This window comes from Ictidomys tridecemlineatus, chromosome 14 (assembly GCF_052094955.1).
Source record: "Ictidomys tridecemlineatus isolate mIctTri1 chromosome 14, mIctTri1.hap1, whole genome shotgun sequence".
Classification (NCBI taxonomy): domain Eukaryota; kingdom Metazoa; phylum Chordata; class Mammalia; order Rodentia; family Sciuridae; genus Ictidomys; species Ictidomys tridecemlineatus.
Genome location: NC_135490.1, coordinates 21,125,399 through 21,132,234, shown reverse-complemented (window position 1 = coordinate 21,132,234; position 6,836 = coordinate 21,125,399).

Sequence of the window (6,836 nt, the reverse complement as noted above, 5' to 3'; positions counted from 1 at the left end):
CTCGAGCCCCGAGGAATGGAGCCGGCCTTCTATGGACCAAGACCTCTGAAACTGTGAACCCTGGAGCCGGCCTTCTATGGACCAAGACCTCTGAAACCGTGAACCCTCAAATAAACTCTTCTCCTCTACAGTTGTGCTGGTTGGGTCATTTAGTCACAGCAGTGAAAAAGCTGACTAAAATACTTTGTAATCTTATTTCTGTGAACTCTTGCTAGCTACATTTATTCTATGTTTCATAGAAGGAAATTGAGGTACAATTTTGTATGGTATGATTTTTGTATTCATTCCTAACAATTAGCCCTTCTCCATGTTTCAAGTGTTCTGTAATGGGGTTTTAATGATATGCTGTGTTAAACTTAAGCTGGTATTCCCTTGTTCTTGGCACAACCAAAGATCCTTTTATTGAGGATATAGCCTAATACTGAGATGGCCTCCATTTTTGATGGCCCATCTGTTTACTATGGGATTGTCTCCGTTCCTGCCACAGTCTTGGCTGGGCACAGAATCACGAGCCACTCACACCTTGTAGATTCAAACAGCAATTCTTTATTCCCGAGCTCACACCAGCCTCTACAAACACGTTCTGGGGAAATCCCAGTTCTGCCGCACAATTCACGTCCCAAAATACTTTCTCAATTCCATGAGAACTCAGAGGGAACCAGGCAGCAGGAACACCCTATTCCCAGCAGCAATAAACTTCAACCTGGAACTTCCCTAAAACCACATTGTCTTAAACTGGGAACGCCCTAAACCCAAGGAGCAGGATACTTCCTCAAACCTGCAGGATACACCTTAAACCTGGATCCACCCTCGTCCTTGAGCAGGGTCACCTTTCTCAAACACATGCAAGGTCACAGCGGATTTCCAAGGCAAGTCCATTTAACATGGGGTATGCTGGCAAGGAAATTTCGATGCGTCATTCCTACTTGGCAGTGGCCCTCAGCATGTTCCTACTAGCTGTACACTCTATAAAAGATCCTTCCTGTAGGACCTCAAAGGATGTTTTAAGAAAGGGTTATTCTCCACAAGGTCATCAAGGGAGAAGGATAAATATTACCATTTTCTTAAGTACTTGAGGTCCTCTATTGAGATGACAGACTAGGAATCTGATCTTTGTTAGTGGAATGGGTAGATTTTTTGGGTGCAGACTTGTGTGTGATGGATCCATGGTTTTACTCTGGGTAGGCTGACAGAAGTATTGGTCTTTAGAAATACTTCCAGTGTTCCTATCCATTTTGCCACTAACTATTGATCTGGTCCTTGTTCTTTTCAGATTTTTAGAAGAACTCTGTTGTCAGATTGAACTGGATAAAGTAGTACATGAGTGGGGGTGTGCAGACCTGTTGGAAGCAAACCCATGGGGTAAAAGTTAATATAGTCCCCAGTGTTTGTACATACTGAGTTACCAATGATCCTTTAAAAACTCATCATGTTCTTCTACAGGGAGAGAAATGGGAAATGACCTAATACACAGTATTTCAAAAAGATTCATTTGAGTGCACTTCATAGAGCCACCTTAATCTGTGACAGAGCTGCTACTACTTTATCCCAAGTTGGGTTTTTTGACAGATTTTGACAATATTTTTTCTTGAAGTGTGATTCACCCCAGCCTTTCATGTTGATTGAAGTCTCCAAGAAGAGTATAGTTTCCAAGTAATGTATAGTATTCAAGCCACCTGTTGACTGACAGCTATGACAAATAAAGATGCATTGTTACTTTGAATTATGTTAGGCCAAATCTTGGGGTAATTTCCTTTGAAAGCGCCTTGAAAATTTTAGATGCTTTTTCAGAGTAATTTGGATAGGCCTCTATCATCCCCAAAAAGGTACCTATGAAAACTAACATATCTGTAATTTCCCAGGGTTTGGAGCGTCTGAATGAAATCAACTTGCCAGTCTTTGGCTGGGCCATCCCCCTGAAACTAAACTCCCACTTGTGGACATTTGATGGTTGTACCTCCCTTTAAGTTATTATTTTTGGTACATGTAAGGCATTTTTGATAACAAATTAAACACGTCCCTGAAATCTTACTGTTACTAGAATATATTCACAAGTCTCCCTGGGTGGCAGTATACTGTTATCGTCACCAGAAGGTGGAAAGCCTAGACAATAAAGGGAACCAACTGGTTTTGTAAATTGGGTCCCATAATATATTTCTGTATCCACTGGAGAGTAACATCTTTTGCATAATGAGTACTATTGTAGATAGGTTTTATCATAGTCTCCAGAAGGGCTTCTAGGATCAGAATTATTTCCTGAGCATTACATTTCTATCCAAGGCCTGTTTGGTCAAAGGGTAAGCCACGTTCCATTACCCTTTCTTTGTCTTTATCAGTATGTGAGGGCCTATATATATATTGCAATATGTCAATTTGGTGAACAAGAGATCCAATTAGGGCTAAGAAGTCACCAACCCAGAGAACTGCTTGTCATCTTTGCTAGTTGCTTCCCTTTATTCCCTAGGCTTTCCTCCTCCTGGTGGCCAGAACAGTATATTGCTACCTGGGAATACTTGTGAACATCATCGAATAATAGCAAGATTTAAGGGACATGTTTGATTTCTCTGTTATTTTCAGTAAAACGTATTCTTACACATGATAGCACATGCATTCAGTACCAAAAAGGTATATGGTGAGCTGATGTTGTTTATTTCCTTTCCCTCTGCTAGGAAGAGAGCTCTGACAAGGGCAATGACTTAGGCCTTCTTAGTTGAGCTTTGGGGAGGCAGTGCTTTTGCCTTTAATGTTTTTAAGGTCACTGTTAGCCTGATGCTTCTCTTGGTCTGTAAAACTGCTCCAGTCTATAATTCTAGTTTAGGGGCAGGAAAAAGGCTGATCATAGAGATCTGACTCACTGGAATAGTTCAATAATCTTCAGGTAATTATGTTAAGGAGGGTGTCAAAGGCCTCATTTGGGAACAAGGTGGCTAGATTCAATGTGGAGGTAACATGTATCTCACGATGAGATTGTTCAATAGATTGGGTATTTTCCCATTCTTGAGGTGAGCCAGTAGCCTCCTTTCTGTTGCTAATCGGAGTAGAAATGATGGGCATGTTCATGTTCAAAAGTTGCCCCAATGTGAATTTTTCTGTATCCTAGAGTGTCACAAATGTCTGTGACCACAAATTCACTAACAGGGAGGCCATCCCTCAGCTGTGTGATCCAGTAGTTTGGAAAAAATATGCCACCAGACAAGGCACATATCCTAAGGGCTGAATTAAAACTCTAAGCTCTAATCCTTGTTTTTCATAAATACACAGGTTGAATGGCTTTTTGTAATTTCAGGAAGTCCCAGGGCTGTTACTTCTTCACCTTCACTGTATCAAAAGGTCCTTTGACAATCCTTAGTCCATTCTGTCACCCAAGCCCATGTTTCTTAAGGGTCTCATAAAGTGATTTTACTATAAGCCCATAATTGGGAATCCAAACTAAAAAACTCAGCCATCCTCTGAAATCCTCAGTTTCCTGTGGGTTTTGAGAGTGTCTACACAGGCAATTGCTGTTTATAGTCGGGCAAAAGGTCTCTGCCCCAGGATAAAGCTAAGCCCAAATACAGGTGTTAATTTAACTTGAGAGACCTCAGGTCTTAGCCAGAGTTTACCTAAACAAAGGGAAGGAATTCTTAAAACCTTGGGGCAACATGGTGCACCAGTATTGTTGAGTTTACTGAGTTCTAGGACCTACTATTCAAATGCAAATAGTTTTGGGATTTGTTTTCTAGGGCAAGAAACTCTTAGGACTGGTCTTTATCCCCTGTGTAATATCTCCAAGGGATATTACTTTGATAGGGACCTTTGCCCCTCCTTTCAGACAGTTTGTATTGGGAAGTATTCGTTGCCTTGTCTTGAATCCCAACTGCTTTCACAGTGAGTCTTACCTGTTGGTTGATTTCAGGTGGTATTCATTCCTCCAGGTGTTCCTTGGATTTCAGGAAGGCAAACTGCAAGTTCCAGGCCTGTTCAGGGAGGACTTTAATGATGAGTTGTCCTGGTAAAAAGGTTATTTGAACATTTAATTTACAGAGGAGATCTCATCCCAAAAGGGAAGTCAGTTTCTCTGGCATATACCAGAAACTGTGCTTTAGTGTGAGATCTCAAGGTGGAACTCCTAAGGTTGCAAAAGGGATGTTCTGTACTTTGTCTGAGACTCTCATTATGTGAGTAGTCCATAAAGTTGTTTTTGTTCCAGTTTAGTAGTCAGTACTGAATAAGTAGCACCTGTGTCCTCAAGAAAATCCATAGACTTATTCTCTACTGTCAGTTTTACCTAGGGCTCCTATGGGGAAAATTTCTATGTGGTATCTCGGATCTGAAGATTCCCTTGGGCCTTTTCATTCTGTATCTGAATATTTTCCATTTTCTGTCGCCTATGAGCCCCAGTCTCTTTCCTTTTTATCCTATTTGTACTTTCTTCAACTTAGGACAGTCTTTTCCTCCCAGTGTCCTTCAACCTTAAGTTAGGCACATTGATCTTTGCCTAGGGCACCTTATATTTCTTTGGAGGATCTGTTCCTTGCGAATCTAATGTAGCAGCCAGCAAGGAGGCTTTGCAGTTTGCATCTTTTTTCTTAAGTTGCTCTCCATTTTTAAGCACCTAAATATTATATTCACTAGCTGGGATGGGTTTATCCCCCAAATTCTTTTAGTTCTTTTTCAGTTTTCTCTTTAATGTGAGGAGTACATTGCCATATAAATGTCTTATTTCTTATTCTCATGTTTTCTGGCACATCAGGGATATATATATAAATAAAAAAATCATATACACACATATACATACATATATACATATACACACATATACACACATATATACATACACATACATACCACATATACATACATACATATACATATACATACACACATATACACACATATACATACATATACACACATATATGTATCAAACTGCCAGGTATATCCTATCTAGGAGTTGAAATGAGTCTTCATTTGTCTTTCGCCATAAGTTCTGAATATTGTTGAGATACTTGTGTCTAGGAACCCCCTTTCTTAAACCTAATAGAATGCATCTTAGATAGTGAAAGGAGACGTTTCCCCATCATTTGGACCCCATGCTAGTTCTGCCTTTGGAGCAGCTGTATTAGCAACATGGGTCCCATTTGGGTTTGATAGGTGGAGCTGATATGTCTCTAGCCTTATTCATCACCATTCTTCTTTCATTTCCTGTTAAAAATATATTCATCAAGTATATATTCTGTATGTCTGCTCAAGAAGGGTGATATATTGCATAGATAGAGGTAAATAATTCTATCATTTGGAGAGTCCTGTCTATACTGAGACCTATAGTTTTTTTCAAATAAGTTCTGATACCGAAAAAGGGGTTCTGAGTACAAATTAAACCAACCACTTGCCTGGTTATTAGATCTGAGACAAGGTTTGTCAAAGGAGAAATTGCCTTGCTTTAGGGATGGTTCCCAAGACAAAGTTGTGTGCCCTTGTGGGTTGTGGAAGGTAGTAACATCTTAGAGCCCTTACCCACCCTTTTCCATGCTTATATGAGGATAGTCCTGACTCTACAGGCTATCCCATGCCTCTTGGAGGAGGCAGCAGAAATGTTGAAAGTGGAGGAGAGGTGCTGATGGAGTCCTTGAAAGGACTGGCATGGGAGGAAGTGGAATCAGTGGTGGTTCAGGAATTATGGAGATGGGACAGGGAGTTTAATGTTTGCATTACCTTCTCTTTTTCTTGAGTTTCCTGATAAACCAACTCTCCCATACACTGGTGTTTTTTCCCCCCATTTTCACTATAAGCTTGCATCTGGTTTTTCTCAATATCTTGGTGCAAGACCAGAAATGCATGTACATAGATATCTCATCATCTTTTCTCACTTGGTCACAAGGTAATTCTTGTTACAAAATAGTGTGATAATTGAGTGAATCATTTGAATGACTCTAGGACATACCAAGGCTACACTATGTTACAATAGAATGCTAACTTTTTGTCAGAGGTTCATAACTATAATTAGGCCTGCCAAAGCCAATGTCTCGGCTTGGCACCAGAATCACGAGGCACTCACAGCTTTGTAGGTTCAAACAGCAATTCTTTATTCCCGCTCTCACACCGCCTCCACACAGGTCCAGGGGCAAACACGTTCTGCCGTCTCCCGCACAAACCACCTACTCCACGAGGCTCTCTCCAAATCCCATTTTAATCTCACGAGAACTCAACGGGAACAAGCAGCAGGAACACCCTAATCCCAGCAATAATCTTCAACTTCCAACTTCCCTAAAACCCATTATCTTAAACTGGCAACGCCTTAAACTCAAGGTTACTTCCTCAAACCTGATCAGCTCTAAACCCGGATCTGCCTAGGTCCTTGAGCAAGGTCACCTCATTAAAGCATGCATGCAATGTCCCATCAAATGTCCTCTAAGCAGCATGGGGTACGCTTGGCAAGGAAATTTCGATGCGTCATTCCTACTTGGTAATGGCCCTCAGCATAGGCCAGTTATTAAAATCTGCTCCATCAGACTTCCCTTGATAATGCACCTTCCATTCTGAAAAAGTGAATTCACAAGTACAGACGTGAATGAACCATTTTCCCTTTCCAAACAAGATGACCATATAGACAGAATTTAAAATGGTTATTTTCTGTGGCAAAAATAACCCAAAAGGAGGGGAAGGGAGTTCCTTCCTGTGCACTGCAGAGTGATTGTTGCCACTCATATGCCAAGTCCTTGTAATAGTCTGTGTTGTTCTGGGGAATTGAGGAGAAAGCTTCCTGGAGCAAATGATTTGGATCACAGCTGCTAACCTGATATGATCATATAGACTGTGGCATTTCACATGCAACTATTGACATGGAGAAGACCTTC